Consider the following 24,156-nt stretch of genomic DNA (forward strand, 5'->3'; position numbering starts at 1 on the left):
CTGCGTCCATCTCCCTCTTCTTAATCCCATTTCCATGATATTCACTAAAAAGCATTCTAAGCATCCTGTCTAATCTGCCTTCATAAGCAGGAGATCTGTTGCAGCAAAAAAAAAAAAAATTGCTGACAAATGGATCAGAGCTGGGAAACAGAAGCAGTAATAATCTACACTGAGCTTTGGTGGCAAAGTCGTTAGAATGCAGTATTGCAGATTTATTCTGCCAAGTGCCAGCAGTTTGATTCTCACCAGCTCAAGGTTGACTTAGCTTTCCATCCTTCTGAGGTCGGTAAAATGAGGACCGGGATTATGGGGGCAATATGCTGACTCTGTAAACCACTTAGGGTTGTAAAGGACTGTGAAGCAGCATATAGGTCTAAGTGCTATTGTTCTTTTGCTCTTACCCAGGAACTAATTTTAGTTATCTTCAATGTTAATATCTGACTAACTTCAGCAAAATACCCTCAAGTCCTATCTTCCCATAGAATCACTTCCTGATTGGTAGCATAATACAAGTGGTTCTCAATGTACAACCACAACTAAGCCCAGAATTTATGTTGCCAAGTGAGAAATTTGTTAAGTGAGTTTGGCCCCATTTTACAACGTTTCTTGCCACATTTGTTAAGTGAATCACTGCAGCTGTTAAATTAATAACACAGTTATTAAGTGAATCTGGTTTTCCCCATTGACTTTGCTTGTCAGAAGGTCACAAAAAATAATCACATGATTGCAGGACACTGCAACCGTCATAAATCTGAACCAGTTATCAAGCATCCAAATATAAAGCACATGACCTTGGGGATGCTGCAATGGTCATAAGTGTGAAAAATGACCATAAGTCACTTTTTTCAGTGAAGTTGTAACTTTGAACAGTCACTAAAAGAAATGTTGAAAGTTGAGGACTACCTGTAGGGGTTTTTGAATGCTCAAGTAAAAAAAAAAAAAGATTTTGTATTCAACTAACATTGCAAAATGTGTCTTATTTTTAAGATCAGAAAGATAAGCTGAAGAAGCTGAACCATAAAGAGAAAAGGGCTTAATTGCTGCTATGTTAAATTTAAAAAATGATGTTTATTATTGGCCAGTATCTAAAAGGGATGTAAAGATAATTCAGATTTGGTCCATATCAATTCTAACTGATGTTCATCTTTTACTCAGATACATCCAATTTTATATAACTATTTTTTTAAAAAAAACCAACCCTGAAAAACAGATCGGTATTTTTATATACAATTTTCCCTAACATATTCATTTTGTGTGCCCTTTCACTTAACATATGGTTTTGTTAACTTACCTCGATATATACTGTTTTTAAGTAATTACTAATAACATTTCATACAACTTTTCATAGAATCTATTGTTCACATATTCATTTGAATTTTTTTTATATGCAGTTTTCTCAAATACAGTTTATGTTTTCAATTCTATATCTATGCCCATGGAAAAGTTGAGTTAAAAGCAATGAATGTTAGCAAGTTCAGTTCATTATCTCCACTGATTCTCTTATAATGTAAGCTGGAGTATATTTATATTATTTCACTCTAAAAAAATATTTACCGAAGTAATGAATTTCTATGCATAGATACTATGAATAGTTTTACATTTATTAGCAACTTTTCACCATTAAAGAATTCTGGGCAGATTTATTTTACACATCAAGTTACTACTAATGCTATTTTCACACACACACACACCTTCATTACTATAGCTCATTGCTTTAAACAACACTTAGCATTTTTACAATTATTTATTAGTTTAGGGCTAGCTAATCTTACTGCTGAATAAAAAAAGAATAATTGCACAGTGGAGCCCTAACAGACAAGACGCAAGACTACAGTGATAAAAAGTACATAAATAAGAGGACAAATAAATCCCCTAAAGGCTGAATTCTCAAAAACTACCATGTTAGATTATAAAGAAATATAAAGCTGTATTGCAAAATACTGGATCAGTTGCTTTCAAAATAAGATGATTCCACCTATTAAAGATGTGCAGAATAAGGAAAGCAGAAAAAATTGATATTTGACAATGATGCATTTGGTTAGAAGAAGGAGCAGAAAAATCATTATTAAGCAATGGAATGGAACAAGAATAAACATCTTTGTTTCATGTCAAAATCAAAACCATTATTATAGTACTATATATCTTCTATTATCAGAAATCAAACTGCTATAACTTCATATAGAAGCTAAAGAAGTTTTTTTGTACACTGTACACTGTAACGAAGTATTTCACAGAGATTTTTACTTCATAGAGACGTGTGTGTATTTGTGTGGAGAGAGAGAGAGAGAGAGAGAGAGAGAGAGAGAGAGAGAGAGAGAGAGAGAGAGAGAGAGAGAGAGAGAGAGACGGAAAAAGAGAGAGAAAAATTTTGTAGAATATTGGTAAAATATGACATCAAGGACCAACAGATATCAATAAATGATATTAAAGTATTTTTTATTTTTTTTTGTAAATTTTATTTGAGTTTTCACAAAGAGAAAAAAAATACAAATAAAACATCTTTTTTGAAAGTAGCGTGATCCTGGGTTATATTTCTTCGTACAGACACAAATTCAGGTTCATGCTCATTTTTATATTTTATTCCATATCTTATTACTATTTTTTTCTGCATAGCTTCTCCCCTCTTTTAATTTTCTCAATTTTATTTTAATTATCTCATCTCAATTCAGATCATTGTATTTATATTTTTTGTCTGTCCTGTTTCAATTATCTATTATCTTTTCTCATTAAACAAAATTTCTCCTGTAGTTACTGATTGGAGTATGACGCCTTTATATCTTTTCCCTAAAATTGTAACATTCAATATAATACATAACTTCCATTCGGATTCTGCTTGGTACATTCTTAAAATACACACTGTATTCTTAAAAAAAGAAAAAATTATAAATGTATATAATTAAAACAACATTCCATTCCAATTCAATTCTATCATTAATATTAATATTCATTAAAGTCTTAACATCTTTAACATTACTTTTCAATTAAATATCATATTTCTATGGGAACAATTATAAGCTTTCCATAGTTAATTCCCCCCCTTCACTTATATGTTATAAAACATTAACTAATTAAAATGTTCCCATTCCTTCCTAATTCAATTTTCTCATTTATTTTATTTCACTTATTTTATTCACAAACATTTCACTAAATTACACTAACTATTTAATCCCTCATTTTAATCATACGTTGTTTCCAATTTTCTAAAGTTATTTCTATTACTAATATAACAATACAATCTTATGTACCTTTACAGAATCCCGTTTTCAGTTAGATTTTCACCCATTATCTCTAAATAGGTCCTGTTTCTCTATATCTTGCTCCAGTCCTTCGTAACTTCTTTTCCTTTCCCTCTTCCCTCTCTTCTTCTCTCTCCCCTTTTTACCCCCTTGTCTCTCTACCTCTATTTCTCTCTTCTGTATTCCCCTCTTCTGTTGCTTTCCAGTATTATACTTATTTTTTGAATTATTTTTCTTTTCTTTGGTTGTTTTTTTAAGTCTTAAATTCTCCATTCCCCCCTTTCCTTTTTCTTCCCCACATAAAATTGCTTGTTCATTAAAGATGGCTTCTTCTTTGTCCCAGTCTTCTTGTTTTGCAGTTGTTTCTTGTTGTTTCTCATAGTTCCAAATCTCCATTTGTAAGAACTGAAAAACAAAGCCAAAAGAACCCTTCCCTTCTTGTGCACCTTCTTTGTACTTTTTAAGTTCCATTTGTGGTGCCATTGTATAAATTTTTAAACAACCACCCAATTGATTTTAGTCATTCAAATATAATAACCAAGAATCCAAAGATTACCAAATAATCCAAATACACGCAAGCTGGGTTTTTTTGCTCTTTTTTTTTTTCACTTTCTCTTCCTGGGGTTACTATTTAGTTGCAAAGTTTCAGTTAAAATGTATCTTTTAGAAGTCTTGTTGAAATTTTACTATAGATTCTTTTTAATTCCAGGCAGTCTCCTCCCTCTTCCAGATCCTGCCCTTATTCTTTTTCTCTCCCTTCCTGCTTATGAGAAAGAAAAATTTTAATGTCCAGAAATCTTTATTATCCCTTTGGCATTTTGTTTTATTTTCAGCTTAATTGCCTATTGATGTCAAAGCAGATTTTTCCAATTTCTTATTTAAGTGTCTTAGTTGTCAGTATAGGGAAGGAGAAAGAAGAAGAAAAAAAGCCAAACCTTTCCCTTTTCACTTTCTCCTTCGCTGCTTCCGACTCATCTTTGGGAGCGATGTTATTTTTTGTAAGTTTAAATGCCAGGGTACCTTAGTTGTTGCTTTTACAATTTAACCCGGTCAGCCAAAACTTTCACTTCTTATCTTCCTCCTGCACATTCTTTTCTGGTTGAGTTCTCCTTTGTGGTGGCCATTTCTGACCACCGCTGCAACCACCTTCGGGAAAGGGAGTAATGGCCAGCTGAGGAGGAGAGATGTGGCTCTCCTCAACCCTGCTGGCAGTCTCCCCCATCTTCACCACCTCTATGGGGTGGCTTAGCCCCGAAACCAGCCAGCTCAGGGTGCTCCAGCGGTGAGCCCAGACAGAAACCACGTATGATCGCGGATGTCTGTGTGTCACGAAGCCCTTCAAACTGGAAGTCCCTAATATATTTTTTCAATATCAATACAAAATCTTTGCTTTTTCTGTTTTTTAATTCTATTGTTCCTGTCAACAACCATTCATGTGCATGTAAACCTTATCAGTAGTTTGCTTTCCTGATGAATATTCTGATAAATATTTTTCTTATTAAAACAATTCTAATTTATACTACATCAACAGCAACCAATCTTTCAAAGGTCCTTGATTCACAAATAAGCGAGATACCAATTCTTAACTTAAAAATCATACTTTTTCATTATCAAGTAAATGATTACAAAGAAGTAAACAACTCTTACTGAATTTTTTTTAAAGTTTACTCTAATTAAACATATAAAAAATTAAATTATTTTACAAAACCTGTCACATTTCTCTATAGGGAAAAAATGCTTTGAAATTATAATGAAGCTTTAGCATCCAGTTCATATTTTTGTCTTTTAAATGACAGCTGTTCTGCGAGAGAGATTGGTGCTTTGTAAATGTGATGTATAAATAAATAAATTACAAATAGAAACTAAACTTCTGTTTTTAAATCATATATAACACAGTGAGAGGGAGACAGAAGCTGCACATATACATTGAAAATCTAGGAGTGCATTAGAAATTATACAGTTTTGGTAATTGGAAGATACACTGAACATTGGGAGAGAACTTCAGCATAAAGGGAACAGGGTACCCTGAGATTTTGGAAGGCATTTATCCATTTTTTATGTTTGAAAACTATATTAAACTAATTAGGTTTTAGGTTATTTTGCATATTAATTAGATTCTGATCATGTTTCATTGCTTGAGAAGGTACTCTTCAAACCAATACTGGAACAGGCATGTAATTAAGTTTAATTATAAGCTGTCTCTGGCTTGTCTAAGTGTTACAATTAAATGGATGAGTTTTCTAGAACATTCTGTAGAAGCATAAAGGGAAAAGCCAAAGACCTTTGGGTCAATCTTACCAGACACACCAGAAAAGAAATAGACCAGATGAGCTAATACTACCTTTTTTGTAACATAATCTTTCAAGTCTGGAATTACAAATCCCCTACTATCTCTTTTATAGTCTGAGAGACTAGGAAGAAGATATTTCACCAATCTTTCAGACAAAGATTATGCCCTCTCTTATCTTGGGTAGCATGCCTTGCCTCTGTCCCCCACATCATTCTTACATACCCTTGCTTTATCTAATCCAGCCTTCTGCACTAGATAATGGACAAATGAAATATTAAAGAAGTTCCTAAGGAAGGAAGAACTAGCCAATGTTCATCAAAAATGTATATTTAAGATATTATGTCATTGATTTAGCTGGTTATTTATTTAAAATATCAGGAGTCCGCAGCCTTTTAGAACTGGGCTGCAGAAGTAACAGGTGAGTGCACATGCATGCAGGCATATTCCACTTGTGCAAGCACTACTCAGGTGTGCACCTTCCCACCACTCACACAGAACTATCTCCTCCCCCCCAGCTGGGCCACAAAGCTGAAAAGATTGAGAAACTCTGATCTATGTAACTATCCAACTTATATTGAACTCTAGGTGATTCCCCAATCAACAATTAAATAAAATTAAATAGCAATGATAACATAATGCATGTGTCTATTAAAACCATAGCCCTAATGGCTAGCTACTGCTAGTTGCAATGATGGGCTCACTTCTATGAATATCCCTTATCTCTTTTTAAAACCATCTCAATTAGTGGCCATCACCTCATGTGGTAGCAGCAAATAAATTATTTAACTCCGCATGCCATAAAAACCAGCCCTGGATTTCCGCCATGTTAGCTTGAATAAAAGGCCCAATGATGTGATAGAAAGAGATAAAATTAATAATGTCCTTTTTCTCTCTTTTCTCACCAAGATCAAGGCTACCAGTCACTCCATGTGATCGCTTTGTTATTCACAGAAGCTAATTCTTTTTTTAAAAAAACCTAATTGCAGAAATGGGACCACTAAGTATCATGGTCATTTGTGTAAAGATGTGACATGAACTGAAGCAGGTCTTCTCAGATAAATGTAATTCTTTACATAGCATCTTCCCCAATAATTTCCAATAAATCAATGGAAATATTGGGTAGGTTTTATGTACAAGATCTAAACCAAATTCTTATGATCAATCACACACCATCAGTGTAAACAGTACACTGCTTAGTGTCTCGGTTACATGTAAATGCCATCCTTATGCTAAATATGTAAAGACTGAGCTGTTGCATTCACAGACTGACCACAGTCTTCAATCCGGTCCGCACTTCTGGCGGGAGCGCGGACCGCTCTCATTGGTTGATGCCGTTTGACAGCTGGCTATAAAAGGAGCTGTCAAACGGCATCAGCTGTTGCCGCCAGCTGACTGCCTGTTAGCCCCGGCAGCCGCGGCAACCCTTTATTCACTGAATAAAGCTTTCTTGACTGTTCGCTCCGTGTCTGCCTCAGTATTATCCGCCGCTCCACAACATGAGCAATCCTCAGAAGGCCTTAGCAAGTATCTCATTTCATTTTCAGAGCTCATGAAACATTATTCCAAAGCTTTCCATTTAGACATGATAACTATTGATTGTTTACAGCAGGCTACAATCCCTGATGCCACTAAGAATCTGTAGGATATTATATGATAATTTTATCATCCTATCAGCTCTACATTAAATTACTTCTGAGAACACTATCAAACCATGGCCAAAACATACCTAAATCTCATTGGAACAATCATTTAGTATATAACTGGTATATCAAAAATACATACCTGAAAGCAGAAAGGTAGAATTGGATGTGGTGCTTTGAAATCAGTGTTAAAATTTGGCCAGTTTAGAGTTTATGTAATTATCCAGAGGATTTACTTTTTCAAAGAACAATGCTGTGTATTTTCTTATTTATTTCAAAATATGAAAACCAGTCTAGATACACTAGAAAATCTTTTCATCCTACTAAATGATTTCCTGATCTCTTTTCTTAAAATTCTGCTGAGGAAGCAGTAATGAGTAAACACATAGCCTCACTATGTTCTTCAAACAAATCTAACTATTATTAATAATATTATTTAGAGGTACTGATTAAATTAATGTCAGGACAAAAGACCTGGTCCCTACGTAAAGGTCCAATTAAATAGATTTATTGCTAAACAGCCTATACACAGGAATCTTCCCAACTACCTGATTAGCACCTGCTTGAACATAGAAAAGGATCCATCCAAGGCAGGAATTTGCCTAGTCTGCTTGTGGCTATGTATGGATTCTAGGCTGATTGTTCTGTTAGATAACATGAGTGAATGAGTGAGAACAAACATATAATCAGATATATAATATAATAATCGGGTATATAACATATAATAGTTCAAAAGGCTTTGATTTTGATTTTTTCTTCCTAACTTTATATTAGCTTGTACTAGTTTTTAATCTTCATCTTTTAAAAGTTTTAATACCTGTGAATATCATTCATCATTCATATGAATATATAAAAAAGAATCAATGCTTTTCATTCAATATAGTAAAATTAATCTCCTATTAAATTATCCCCAGATCTCATTTCAGCATTTTAAATTTATATTTATGGGGCAGTAATGTAAGTGGATATAATACATGGAGAAAAGTGACTATGATAGGCACTATATAAAAAGGGAATGGAGGGCGGGAGAGAGGAAGAAAAGGAAGGAAGGATTTCTGATATTCCCTGCCAGCTTCCTATAAGGAAACCCAATGGGAAAGCCAACAGGAAGTCAGAAATTGCTCCCACTCCCACTTGTTTTTTGTTCACCAGTGTTCATTCTCTTATCTCTGAAACAATGATGGGTCATGGGTCATCTAGTTCCCTAAAAACCACAACAATTCGGTTGTAATTTTAAAATGATTGAACAGAGCCAGGTTATTTGAGGAGCTTCCTCTCCCACAGAATAACTGCCTGCCCCACTAGGTCTGTTAGAATGCAGGACTCCAGGTCCTTTCCCTTCTGTCATCCGATGAGATCTTGAAGGTATTCCTTTTCAGTAGCTACCTCAGCCCTTATTAAAATCTTCCATTTGTGATTTGAAGGGTCTCTACCCTTTCAGCCTTATATAAGTCCATGAAACCTTGGTTTTTCCCCCAAGCATTGAGATGATGGAGGCTCAGTAAGGTTGCTAATAATCATATGAAGGCCTCTTTCCTGATGGGAAGAAGTGTTCATAATTGTTATTATTGATTTTATTGATTGTTGTCAGCCAGCTATGATCACAATGTAAGATGGATAAAAATGTATACATTCTTTAAATAAATAAATAAATAAAATAAAATAAACCAATGAAAATATAGTAAGGTGGTAGCCATAATTTATCATTCTTAGGGAAGTTAACACACTAGAGCTTCTAACAGACAGAACCAGCTACTTCTAAAGTTCCTTTATAGATATTTAACTTCCATTTCTACCACCTCTGTACAATTTATACTGTAACTAAAAAGTTTCCCAACATTCAAAGAATCAACAGAAAAATCACAAAATTATTATACAGATTAAAGTAGTTAATTCTGTAATAATTCAATTAGAAGGAAGCTTCTACCTTTATTTTTATTTATTTTTCTTCTTAAAGTCAAACAACTTTATTGCAAAAAAAAAAAAAAAAATTGCTGTGAAAGCAAATTGCAATGTTTTCCTAGAACTCTCATCATTAAAAATGATACCAAAAGGCTATAGAAATTCTGCTTTTGGAATATAAATATAAATACAATGAAATAGGTAGAGAATGATAGAATAAATGTCTTAAATATCATCTATAAATAATATTGGATTGCAGGCCATAGACTATATATTATTTATAGCAACACTGTGTTGAGTTGTTTTCCAAGAAACCTTGGATATAATAAGATACAAATCTGCATTCTATTAAAAAAAACATCTTTCTATACTTTTTATACATGCGATAAATCTGGTTTTGTAGCCTTCCTCCTAGTTCATGGATATTATTTTTATATCATAACTAAAAAAAAACTTCTGCAGAGGAAGACAAAGGAGATGCATCTGTAAACAATTTCAATGTTGGTCCATTGCCTCCATCCACCAAATTGCATTTTAAAGATTAATTAGCAGTGCCTTCTAAAGAATCAAGCAAATGGCTCATTAGACCTTATATCTTCTCCATCAGGTAGGGCCTTGAAATTTTTCAGTGTAGGGTGTCACTTTGTTTTTATTTAAAAGAGCTTATCAACTTAAATTCAGGGCAGTATACAGTGAAAGGGAAACATCAAAAAGCAAATGAAAGCACATCACAAATATATGAAAATGCCAAAATAAATAGAAATTAGCAATATGGTAGAATAAGCAGAAATGTTTTAACTTAGTCTTTCAAATGTATAAGGCAGTTGCAAGTAATTTTTTCCTACAGTGTATATTCCTCAAACTATTGCAAGAAACTTGCTAGATAAAGTCAAGGATTACCTACTTGAGTGTTGTGTCGAATACAATGGCACTCAAAAATCCCATAGAGGACTGTCATAGAGGACAGTCTCTATGTGCTGATTGTATTTTGTATTTAAGCATTATGCTGAAGGTGTCTCAGAGAAGTTGCCAATGATCCATCAGGTGATAATTTCAGTTACTAATAGCCCAGAACTTTATGAATTTGTCTGAGGCCTTTTCCAAAGCCATATGTGAAGCACCAGGAAAATCAGAAGATCTGGGCAGTTCAAATGGATATGAAGATTTATTGCAAATTAAGCTCTGTACAAGAATCTGAACTACTAACAGTCCAAGCAAATTGGAGGAAGAGAAGAGTCAATGGAATTCAAGGTGGGCTGGACTTAGATCTCTTGTGGTGGTGAATGGACTTGTGACTGGTGACATGTTTGATCCCTCCTTCTGGCTCAACCTGGTCATCTCCCACACCATCTACATGGCAGCTGATTTACCATCATTTATATGTTATGTAAAGAAACCTATTTCTGTGTGTAGGAATATCCATTACTTTAATTCCTCCTGAGTAAGTTATGCTATGCAAAGTACATAAAATTAATAAATAACAAGAGGCAAACAATAGAAGTTAAAGGTCATAAGTAAGAGAAAAGAAAATCTAAGTCTAGTTTACATCAACCATATTAATTAAACCTTTTTAATCTTTCTATTCTTGCAAATATATCTTTATTTTTGCCAACTCACCATAGACAAAATAGACAAGATGTTGGTTGTGGCATTGCAATACAAGCCCCACCCCTTATATAAATGGGTTAATCTACAAAATAAAGGGGCAGAGCTTATATCACAATGCCACAACCACCATCTTACCTATTTTGAACACCTTTGACACTGCTATTTTCTTGTCTTTTTGAGATTCTCATCAAGTCCATTCAGTCACAACTTTCTTGATCTTTCATTTTATCTCAATCCATTCAATATATTTTCATAAATTTGCTTTTCATTATGAACCTCTTTCATTTTCTATGTTATTAAAATCACCTCTAATTATTTTGTACTTCCAAGTTACTTTTAACATTATTTATTTATATTATTCTGCATCATTCATTCTTGATACTATGATTTTGTTTGTTTGTTTTATCACACATAATGTGTCTCAATATAACCATTCACTCTATGTTTGACTTGATATTCCTAACTCTTACTTTCATGTAATAGAATGAGGGCCGAAACATCATTTTTGCATTTTTTGACAAACCTTCATTTCTCATATATACCATATAGTATCTACCACATTCCTAACAGCATTTACACATTTTAAAATTTCTCCATCCATTTTCCATCTTTAGTAAATGTTCTAGCACATTCATTTAGCTGCTCTGATTTTGCCCTTTTTATGTATAAGATGTAATAATATTTTCGTACATTAAACAAAACTTGTTTGGTTTCAGATTAATTTTCTGTCCCATGTGACTCATTGTTTTGTACAATCTATTTATATTTTGCTGCAAACATTTTGGGTTTTGAATCAAAAACAAAGCATCATCTGCATACAAAGGTACACACACATTCATGTTCCAAATTGATACATATCTAATATTATCAGAAGAATTTCTACATGCCTGTCCATAAATACATTAATTAATCAAGAGGATAGCACACATCTCATTTTACTCTTTCCTAAGTATTGACCTATTTGCAAATCATTAAATTTATTATCATGTATGTTTCAGTTTCATCATATTATTCTTATCACATTCAGCAATTTATAGTCAATTCTAAAGGGTTGTTTTATTTCATAACTGTGGACTTTGCCACATCCTTTCAGTTTGAAATAACAGATTTTCAATAAACAATTTCTCATATTCATACATTTCCCAATGACCTCCTGAAAAACAAAACTCATGTCTGCATAAAAGCCATTCTCCATTTCCATTTTTTTTCATTGTCCGCTTTCATAACCTTTCAATCCGAATTCTGACAAACAGGTTAAACAAATTGCACAGCTATTCCATAAACAATATATATATTTTCTCTAGTTACTCCATCTGTATCTGAAGTTTTATTATTTTTCATCATTCTCATGACATTTTTATGAAAGCCACCATATTTTTTTTCTTAGATATGAACTTTATAACACTCATTTCAATTTCACTCTTTGAGATATCACTATCATTGCCACACACATCTTGAAAATACTATTTTTGGCATTCTTTCATTTCAGTTCCCTCAAAATCATTTTTATTCTCTTTTTTTGTGGAACATTTTATAGAGAAAAAGACAAACAAGAAAAGAAAAAGGAGACAGAAATAAAAATAAAAAACATAATGAATAAAAAATTATGGAATTCAATAAAATTGGATATGTTAGATGAGAGACTTCAGGATTATGTTAGCTTGGTTTTATGTAATTAAATGATCCTTTTAAAGCAGGGGTGTCAAACTCAAATTCATCGGGGGCCGCATCAGCAGTTTGGTCCCCATCAAAGGGCCGGTTGTATCTGTAGGTCTATGTGTCTACTCTTTATTATCATAAATTAATGTCACTGCATTCAATTATTACTGTTTTTTGTAATAATGTAAGTAATAACTAGCTCTGAAAGCAGAAACATAGTCAGAATAATGACAAGTAGATATTCAAATGTACAATTATTGAAAAATGTATTGAAAAATGTTTTTTGGTAACAAACATTAATTTTTTTTTAAACATACAAATATTGCCAAACACTGTTTATTAAACATATGGAAAACACAAGGCATTACCTTTTTTTAACTTTACTGACTAGATGGCTGACATCGTTTTCCTAAGGTCAGTCCATCGATGTTTGGCGTTAGGTCTTGTGCTGTAGCAATCCGCAAAACAGCATGGAGGTTATCATCAGTGATGCGTGATCTGAGCTTGGTCTTGTTCAGATTCATGACTGAAAACATCTGTTCACATAGATAAGTGCTCCCAAACATGGACAGAACACGTGCAGCTTGAAGTCGGAGCTGTGGCATCAAAGCAGGGGGAGGAGACGGTAAAAGTCGCCGACTGTCGCATCCTGGAACTTCGCTTTCAGGCTGCTGTTGGACTGCCCCTTTTATAGTGCCCAGCCATCTGCCCCCTCCATTTACTTTACTTACCTTTTACTTCTTTCTTTCTTTTACTTCTTTCTTCTTGCTCCTCTCCCGCGGCGTCCACGCGCTCCTCTGATCCCTGGAGATGTCGGGCGGACGTCCACGTGATGACGTCACGTCCGACACCCAGGGAGCAGTGCGGGCAGGAAGAAGTCGGGCCAGGTCCCGGAAGGTAAGTAATTTTTTTTTTTTAACTTGAGCCATTTTTAAAATGAATTTACTCCGTGCAGGCACGGAGTAAATTCATTGAAAAAAAGGGGAGGCTGCAAGGCTGGCGGCGGCACCGCAGGCCATCAGACGAGGTCTGGCGGGCTGGATTTGGCCCGCGGGCCTTGTGTTTGACACCCCTGTTTTAAAGGATATAGATGATTATGAAAATCAAATTAATCTAAAAGTATCACTGACAGTAATCAGTATAAATAGAATAGAATAGAATAGAATAGAATAGAATAGAATAGAATAGAATAGAATAGAATAGAATAGAATAGAATAGAATAGAATAGAATAGAATAGAATAGAATAGAATAGAATAGCAGAGTTGGAAGGGATCTTGGAGGTCTTCTACTGCAACCCCATGCTTAGGTAAAAAATCCTATACCATTTCAGACAAATGGTTATCCAATCTCTTCTTTAAAACTTCAGTGTTGGAGCATTCACAACTTCTGGAAGCAAGTTGTTCCACTGATAAATTGTTCTATCTGTCAGGAAATTTCTCCTTAGTTCTAAGGTTGCTTCTCTCCTTGATTAGTTTCCATCCATTGCTTCATGTCCTGCCCTCAGGTGCTTTGGAAAATAACTTGATTCAGTTTTCTTTGTGGCCAGCCCTTAGATATCGGAGCACTGCTATCATGTTACTCCTAGTTCTTCTTTTCATTAAATTAGATACATCCAATTCCAGCAATTGTTCTTGAACCATGTAAAAATTATGAAAGCTAAGACATTACAATGAATATCTGTCTAATCAGTTAAAAGTCTATCCTTATCCACTAGATCAAGGGTGTCAAACTCATATCATCACGTGATACATCGCGATTTTTTCCCCTTCACTAAAATGGGGTGGGTGTGGCCAGCATGTGACACATCTTAGGACATGTTAAGGGAATCCCAAATTTTGAATGTGGTACATTTAGTCTTAATTGTATTCATTCTGCTGGTGGTTCCTGGTTTAGCCCTTTCATTCAATTCCATTTTTTTTTTAATTTATGTTTGTTAAAATTGCTCTATATTTTCTATGTTCTACATGATTCATTCTTGCAACTTTTTTCTACTGTTAGACTCATTTGTGATTAATATACTGTGTGTTTGTGCATGTGTGTGTGTGTGTGTGTGTGTGTGTGTACAGAGAAAAAGTATGTACAGAGAAAAAGTGTGTACAGAGAAAAAGTGACAATAAAGGTTGTGTTATCTTATTCCTTTCCTTTCGTGTTTCTTTTCCTCCCTTTCATGTCCTTCTTTCCTACTTTTCTTGACACAACCTAACAATTGTCTGACTCACACCTCATCTCATCTCTGTTACCTATTTTTGCAATCTCCTTGTATAAACAGTCAAATAATTCTTGTTCTAAAATTCATTCCTTAGTTGACGTAGTACAGACAAATAGACATTTTCAAAAAACAGCTTTTCTAAGCTGAACAGATAATAGATATTCACCAAACTATAACAACTGCTTATTCAGTTTTTTATGTATAAAGGCCTATTGCCTTCTTCTGTGTTTAACTTGTTCCCACACAACCAATCATGTCATGTAATAGATCATGTGCGTGTACACCGAAAGAGAAAGAGACAGATAGACAGATAGATTTATACAGCCTAGATGCAGGAGGAGGAGGAGTGGCAGAACCTGAGGGCAGAGTTAAAAGAGCAGTCAGCCTAGAATCCCTATGTAGCTACAAGCAGATTAAGTCCAACTCCTCTTGAATTCTCTTGTCCCTTACATAACTCCAAACTGGTGCTGTTACTTGAAAAGATTCCTGTCTGTAGGCTGTAGTAATAAATCATTTTAAGTGGGCCTTCACGTGTTTTTGCATCTGACACTAGATTGCGTTCATTCCTATTTTTAGACAGATTTTGTCAAAACTCACCACCGATTCATTATTACAATTCATGGTAATTATAAATGCAACTTTCACTGGGATGTAACATGGACACTATCATCAAACTTTGAATGTTTTCTTTTATATATCCTCACAGCAAGTTTGATGATCGTAAATGTTGCAACATTCATAGTTGCAATCACACATTTTAGCCTGCCTATTCATTCGTGATTAAATGCTTGCCTGCCTGAGAACTCCTTGTTAACAAGATCAGAATATTTTCATTCGGATTTTCATAACTTTCTCTTACATGCTACATATTTCTATTTCATTTCATTTTATCCACTGATTCATGCTATTTGCCACATTCTCTGCATATATTCACTATCTCCAATTTCTTTTGTTCGTACTCTTTTGGCTTATGCCCAAAAGGATAATAATATATTTTAGCATAAAAAAATTACTATTGAGACACAAATGATAGATCCACACTCCACTCAATAATTTCCATATTTATTGTGCCTTTGATCTATAAATATTTTTTAAAGATTGTTAATAGAAAATTAATAATAAATGGTGAACTCTAATGATGAAGATGATTAAAAGAATATGATCAAAGATCAATAATTATTTTCCAATTTTATTAATTACTCATGGAAGCCTTTAATAAAATGCAAAGCCCAAAACTTAAGAAAAGTGTAATTGCTGCTGATTAACATTTATCTCCTACTACAACTAATAATATCAATAATCCCAGCCATGTTAGAAATGAGACCTCTCTGTTTTAATGTAAGAAAACTAGAAAACAATTTCCCAGTGTTCTGGATCGCACAAATTTAACATCCCAATTCTGTACACATTTAGTCAAGAGGAAGGCCAAGTAATCTTGGCAATGTTTACTTTTAAGGACACATACAGAGCATTCTAAGGGACACAGTGGCTCATTGGCTAAGACGCTGATCTTGTCAATCAGAAACATTGTCAGTTTGGCAGTTTGAATCCCTAGCACTGGTAATGGAGTGAGCTTCCTGTTGTGAATCAATAAAAGTGAATAACCTAAATGCAAATTAGGGGTTGAAAACCTGCACACTTGATTGGTCCTTATACAACAACTTGGGATTGCGCCAGAACCAGTCCCTGATTGGCCACTTTTGGGACTGTCCTTATTGGTCAGTAGTTGGAACCTGTTGCACATTTTCATTGGTTAATAAGGCAGCAGCTAACCCTATAAAAGGGTTACTGCTGCCCATAGCATTGCTCTGTTATGTCTATCACTTTATTAACGAGTTGAAGTCACTGGTCAGATGTCTGGTCTCCATTATTCTCCATACTTAACACTTCCATTATTTGTCCCAGCTTCTGTCAGCCTAGCAGTTTGAAAGCATGTAAAAATGCAAGTAGAAAATAGGGACCACTTTGGTGGGAAGGTAACAGTGTTCCATGCACCTTCATTGTTTAGTCATGCCAGCCACATGATCATGGAGACGTCTTTGAACAGTCCTGGCTCTTTGGCTTTGTAACAGAGATGAGCACCACCCCCTAGGGCTGGAAATGACTAGCACGTATGTGCGAGGGGAACCTTTAACTTTTCCTTTACAGAGAATTCTGGTTCCTGTAACCAAGAAAGGCACATACTTCAAGTAAGATCTTGTTAAAAGAAAGAGTATGCTGCAAATCTCTCTTGAATCACATAGCTCCTTATCTGGATCAGTAGTGGTTTTGGAAGAATGTTTTTTTTTTACGTTTTTGTAGCTGCAGCATACATAGGGAGATGCAAAGTTGAAGCTATACCAGTTTACAAAAGATTCATAAACTTAACTATACCTTTAAAGAAAACCAACACTCTCAGATCCTTTCATTGGTGGCTCAGCAGCCAATTCATGTTGAAATGATGTACAGAAAGATGGAATCCAAAAAGAAAGGACTGTAAGAGAAGGGGAGCAAAACAATCCAAACACCAAATACCCCCCCCCCCTTTAAAAATCTATAAAAATACATTGGTTAAAGAAAATTGCCTACAAAAAAGTCAGAGGAATGGATGGGATGTTTGCATGCAGTAGACAATGCATAATTCAGGAAGGTGGGGGTTTTGGGGGGGAGGAAGTACAAGCTAATATAGAAACAAAAATGTGAAATAATTGAAATAATGCAAAGGTAGTCCTCGACTTTCAAAAGTTCATTTAGTGACCGTTCAAGGTTACAACAGCAGTGGAAAACATGACTTCTGGCCATTTTTCACACTTTTGACCATTGCAGCATTTCCCATAGTCACGTGATCAAAATTCAGATGCTTGGCAACTACTTCATGTTTATGACGTTGCAGTGTCCCAGGGTCATGGGATACCCTGTTGTGAACTTCTGACAAGCAAAGTTGATGGGAAGTAAGATTCACTTAATAACCAGATTATTAACTTAACAATTGCAGTGATTTGCTTAACAACTATGGCAAGAAATGTAAAATGGGGCAAAACTCATTTAAGAAATGTCTCACTTAACAACAGACATGTTGGGTTCAATTGGGGTCGTAAGTCGAGGATTATCTATACTAGCAATAAAGGAGAATATTTGTAACTTGGGGGAGGGGTCCATGGTAATTGTTCCAGCCATCATTTTTGGGGGGGATGATGCTTTTTTGACTGTCTATGCAACACAATTAACCCCTTAAAAATAGCTTTATCTCCCTGGAATATGTAAAAGGTAAAGGTAAAGGATCCCCTCACACATAAGTACTAGTTGTTTCTGGCTCTAGGGGGTGGTGCTCATCTCCATTACAAAACCGAAGAGCCAGCACTGTCTGAAGATGTCTTCATGGTCATGTGACTGGCATGACTAAATGCTGAAGGCGCATGGAACACTGTCCCTATTTTTCTACTTGCATTTTTACATGCTTTTGAACTGCTAGGTTGGCAAAAGCTGGGACAAGTAACGGGAGCTCACTCCATTACGCGATGCTAGGGATTTGAACCGCTGAAATGCCGACCTTTTTGATCGACAAGCTCAGCGTCTTAGCCACTGAGCCACTGCTTCCTATGGGAATATGTATATGTCTGTGATATTTTCTTTTTTTCTAATTGTGTTGAGCTTCATGGTGTCAGAAGGAGGAAAAAACCAGAGCAAAATAAATAAGTCGCCCATAAAGGTCAAGGATGTGAAGAAGCAGGTGTATTCAGGTAAGATGGTGCAAAGGCAAAAATATCATCAAACTCTGGGCTGAACGTAGACTGAAAAATCACAAATGCACAATACAGTCTATTAACTGAAGCCCATTCTTTCAATAGAGCAATGTCCTTGAAAAGAATTGCTGTTATGCGATGCTTTGAAAATAACTCAAAATAGAAACCATTCAGAACATCAAAATAAAACCTTTTAGAACTATCACAGTAGGTCTGCAAAGATCTTTGTCAGTCTCTCATTATAATTTTAGGTGCTGGATCACAACAGGCTGCTTTAAGTAAAACACCTCCCACTCCCGATATTCATTCTCTGTGTACCACCTCACCTGCATTTCACATTTGTACAAAGGAAGCATTGTAGTAAGTTATAGATAGAGGTGAGTTACAGCTTTTCTATCAAGGTTTTCATAATAAAAAGGAACGGAAAGGAAAGATGAATTCTGAGTGTCTCCAGGACTTCACTGTATTCAGGAAGATTTTTCATATTGCCATTTACTCACTCATGAGGAAGAATATAGTAAGTGAACCATGTGTGATGATTACATACCATCAAACTGTTATCAACTCAGATCAATCATTGATAGATTTCCTCTGATGATGATCTGGCCCTAACCTGGTCCTGCAACTCTTCCAAAGGAACTACATATTAATTTTTTAAAAAAAACTTGCAATGAGTTTCCTACTTGCATGAGAATTAGGCAGGTACTAATTTTCTGGAAGCAGTTTGTGGTAGTTCAACAGGAAAGACTATTACCAATGCTAACTCTGTCTTTATGATAATAGAATCTTGTAAGACTGCTTTCTTTTACTTTACTCTCCAGAAAATTAGAGAGAGGACCTTCTGAAACACCTCTGATTTAGGCATTTTTGCATAATGTTTGTTGGTTTAGAGCTGTTCTCCTATTTCCCAAGGTCAATTCTACATACCATTAAATGTGTAATGTAATTGATAAGTGAAATAAACTCACCCCAGGGGTAGCCATTGTGTTATTGACTCCAGATAGTAAGCCTCTAACAAAGGAAGCTTTCCTCCCTTCTCGCAAAAGCTCCATATTTACAGTAGATATTACACACAAGCCTAGAAGGGACCAATCCCCAACCTATATTTATTTCAGTCTAGTCTATACAATGCTCTGCAAATACATAAAAATGGTTTGTTCTCTTCCCCTCCCCCCTTGCCTTTGGCATCATCTATTGAATATGTTGTTTCTTTTTCTTACGGATGATTTTTTTTTAGGGGAGATGGGGAGCCAGTTTAGTGACAAACTGACCAGTCTATACTCGAACTTTTTTAAAAATCCAACTTACTCCTTATAGGTTCCAGCCATGTCTTCATCACCATCCGATCTTCAGAAAACCGCTGAAAAGAAGACTCAAAGAAACGCAATGTTGCCCCCTTATCCTGCCTTAGAATCTTCCCACATCCTTTTCTTTGTTCAGTATCCTCTCCTAAGCATCTGGCACAGAAAATACTAGCAGGTGAGGCCAACCTTTATCAGAGCAGAACAGAGTTCCTACTTCCTCAAGCTAAGATTCTAACCTGAATCTACTTTCCAAAGTTTACTGTGGAAGGAGCATATTGTCATCTACTTATTCACCCAAACCCTACAATCCTTATCCAAAACACTTCTGAGGCTCTTTTCCAGGGAAGCCAAAAAACAAGTAGACAGCCCTAGAAATAAGGGTTGTTGTTGTTTTTTTTAAATAATGGCATTTTCTGTATGGTAATTTCCCCCCAGAAAGTTTCTTATGGAACCAACAAAACATCTCCTTGACATTGTAAAAAAAAAAATATATATTGAAGGGTAATAAAGAACAATCAGAGTTGGAATGGACCTTGTAGGTAATCTAGTCCACCCCCCTGCCCAAGCATGGAGACCCTACACCATTTCTGACAAATGGCAGTCCAAACTCTTCTTGAAAGTCTCAAGTGATGAGTCTTGAGAGTGAGAGTGGTTCTGCTACTTTTAATGTGATTTTATTACTATTCTATTATTGTATTATAACACTCTCAAAACAGGTTTTCTTCACTGTTGTTTTTGCTGTTATTCTTAACTCACCAGTTGTATCAGTTTGGCTGCTTGCATAAATGTTTCCTGCATAGGCCAGGTAACTAAGATTGCAAAAGCAATCAAGGAACCAACCAATCAGAAAAGCAATAGGTGTAAAACTCAGTTACTTAAAACCTGAAATGACATGTAATCTGACCCTAGAAGTCAATGCTCTAGTTGCATAATACTTTCTATTCAGTGATAGTCCACGTCTCAATTGAATCCTCATTTTCATTATGTGAACACCTTTATCTTAAGCACATCTTGTCAGCACCTGCTATTGATTTGTCTCATTTTAAAGTATTTAGATGGTGAATAATGAGGAATGGTACTCATGTTTTCCCCCCTCCTTAATTATTTCATGCTATTTAAGTAATTACACATACTACAGAGATTACGGGTCTCTATCCATGAACTTCAGTAGCAATCCTAACATCCATTTACGTATTTTTCCCTCCTGTTGGTTTCAGTGAAATACACACAACACTATTTTAGAGCTAATTAATTGTCAAGGTTAGTGGGGGGGGGGGGAACCTTTAGGAGGTAAATGGGTTTTAAATTTCATTCCCCTGTTTCTGTTCATTGGTTTTGGGTTCTTAGCAAAGCCTCACTACTTCTAAAAATAGAAGAAGGGAAGAAAGGGAGAAAACCACAATGTTTATAAGAACTGAATATTATTAGCACATTGTACAGATAGTTTCATTATGTAGTGAAGTCAGCAGATTTGGTTCTGCAACCCAACAAGACAGAAACAGACTTCAGAAAGTAATTAGGACTGCAGAAAAAACAATTACTACCAACCTTCCTTCCATCGAGAACCTGTATACTGCACGAGTCAAAAAGAGGGCTGTGAAAATATTTACACATCCTGGACATAAACTGTTTCAACTCCTTCCCTCAAAACAATGCTATAGAGCACTGCACACCAGAACAACTAGACACAAGGACAGTTTTTTCCCAAACACCATCACTCTGCTAAACAAATAATTCTTTCAACACTGTCCAACTATTTACTAAGTCTGCATTATTATTACTATTAATCCTCCCATCCTTCCTTTTACCCATCTCCTCCCACTTATGACTGCATGATTGTAACTTTGTTGCTTGTATTCTAATGATTTTATTGACTGTTTCCTAGTATATTTAATTGCTTATTGTACCCTATGACTATCATTAAGTGTTGTACCTATGGTTCTTGACTCTTGACGAATGTATCTTTTCTTTTATGTATACTGAGAGTATTTGCACCAAGACAAATTCCTTGTGTGTCCAACCACATTTGGCTATTCTATCTATTCTATTATAAAAGTAAAGGTTTCCCCAGTCCAGTCATGTCTGACTCTAGGGGGCAGTTGTCATCTCCGTTTCTTAGCTGAGGGAACTAGCGTAGTCTGAAGACATTTCTGCAGTCATGTGGCCAACATATTCCTATATGGCGAGATGCAAGGAATACTGCAATCTTCCCACCAAAGTGTTACCTATTTATCTACTCATAATTGCATGCTTTAGGACTGCTAGGTGGGAAGGATCTGGGAGATTTAACCATTGTGTGTCACTTGAGTCTTGAACCTGGGCTGTTAACTTTCCAGCCAACAGTCTCTGCATCTTAATTGCTGCCATTTCACCCTTCTAACAGATTATACTAAACTTGATATGAGAAGTTATATATGTCATGTCTCTTCTACTCTTCTGATTCAGCAAAACAAAGTTAGACTGCAGATTCCTAACTGATCTGGTCTGTCAGGCAGAAATGGAAAATCTATGGATCTCCAGATATTCTTCAATAAACAATTTACAGTCTCAGATAAATGGGGGCTGATGATGACAGATATTGGAAGAAGCCATCATGAAAATGGTGCAATGAGAGATGTAGAATAGCAACACCAAAGAATTACAGGTTCCCAATTTAAACTCTGAATTTGCCATGAGGTAAAGTTCAAGTCTCAATGTAATTGTTCCTTTTTTATTAAGGAGCTTTCAGTTTATTCCTTAGTAAAATTAGACCAGACATAGCAGTTCCCTTCATTTGATTTTTTAAAAAGGATCGACCTACTCCCTACGATTCAACTGCTGTTTTCCTTGTGTTAAAATGCCTTTATTTCACTGTGTTGTAATAGAAAAATTAACTTCTTTTGCCTTATAACTTCAATGTAAAGACATATTTGACCTTGACTTTTGATGATTGCATGGACAAATCATGATATTTTCTTGGCAACATGATATAGTTTGCTATTGCCTTTTTTCTAGAATGTTTTTTCAACTTTACAGCATCTATGCATTTTCCAATGATCTATGGGAAATGTATGTGTATTACTTGGTATTCACCTGACCAGTCTTGCTTGGCATTTCCCAAGATTAACCAAGTTCACCAGGCACTGCTATCAGTTATAGACAATCCTTGGAAAGGATAAAATCTGATGAGACAAATTAGGCAATGCCAAGGAGTCATTCCCAATTTTTGGACACTCTATTCCAAGCCCCTCCAACAGTTAGCTGCAGAGTTGTTGTTTTTAAATGTTAAAGAGAGTGAATAATTGATAATAATATTACTCGTTAAATGCACTGAATTAACTTAAATCAATGGGGGAGAGGGATAAGAAATTACATTAACATACAAACACAGTACATTCCCAGCTTGCTTTTTGTTTCTTCAGCAGAAACCACACGAAGGTCCTATTTAATTTTCAACAAGCAATTCAGAAGAAACAGAATGCAGAAGAGAAAGAAAGCAATTAATTCAGTTTTAAGTTGCTGCATAGGTGACAAGGCTGATACATAGACTTTTCATTTTGTTTTAAGATTAGAATGGAATTTCTTCATTAAGGCCATTAAGACCATTAAGACCATTCTGAACATTTTAAGATAATGGGGAGAAGTATTCATCTGACAGCAACTGATCACTATATCCTGATTCTACTGTCACACCCTATTGGGTCATCTTGTCAACTCTTCTCTAGAGAAGAGCTGGAGGTGGCAATTAATTCAGAATAAGGCTCATGCTATTCTTCAGTGCTTCCACTGATTGGAACAAACCTCCCAAGATTTTACAATGTTTACAGAAACACTGTCAAACATGACCTATAATTTAACCTATAGCATATATTTTTCTGATAACATGTAGTCCAAATAGCTTCCAGGTTCCATACTCAGGTCACCAGACATCCCCCACCCCTTGATTTGATCCCTACATGCGATCATGACTGAAAATCATTACAGACTAATTCACCAGATCAGATATAATTACCAAAACTGGATAAAAAATGTTCAAAGGAATAAAGCTTTAAGATGCTGCTATTAAATAGTGTTGTCTAATAAGGCTTCATAAAGAAGGCAATGCATTAGTCTGAGATTTGGATAAAGTGTTCATAGAAAGATGAAGAGAAAACTCTTAGATTTAACCTAGGCAGTGGACTTTTCAGGATACTGTTTAAGCAGTCAAACTACTTATTACTCCCAACTTGAAAGCATCTCATTTAGAATGTTTTTTTAATTGTAACACTATTTCTATTCCTTCAGCCTGACTATTTCTAGTTTAGAAAAGAGATTGCAACGCGGAGTCTCTTCTGTGTTCTCTCCCTGCAGCACTTCTTTTTACTGAAGCTAAATCCATTGGTAAAACTGTTCAGTTGGGTACATCGTTGTATAATAACCAGTGTATTTCCTAAGAGGGGGTGGTTACAGGATAGGGTTTATCATTTTCTGCCTTGCGGAGGAGATCCAGCATGTCATCAAATAATATTGAATGTTCTTGCTCAGTCACCTGAAGCATTGAAGCAACAATGTTTTTCACATGCCCTGCACCCAAAGTGTCTGTGTCCTTTCCTTCCTTTTGTTTGCA

The sequence above is a fragment of the Notechis scutatus genome, chromosome 4, assembly GCF_049901735.1.
Source record: "Notechis scutatus isolate UNSWTSFEM ecotype Mainland chromosome 4, rNotScu1.2, whole genome shotgun sequence".
Lineage (NCBI taxonomy): Eukaryota > Metazoa > Chordata > Lepidosauria > Squamata > Elapidae > Notechis > Notechis scutatus.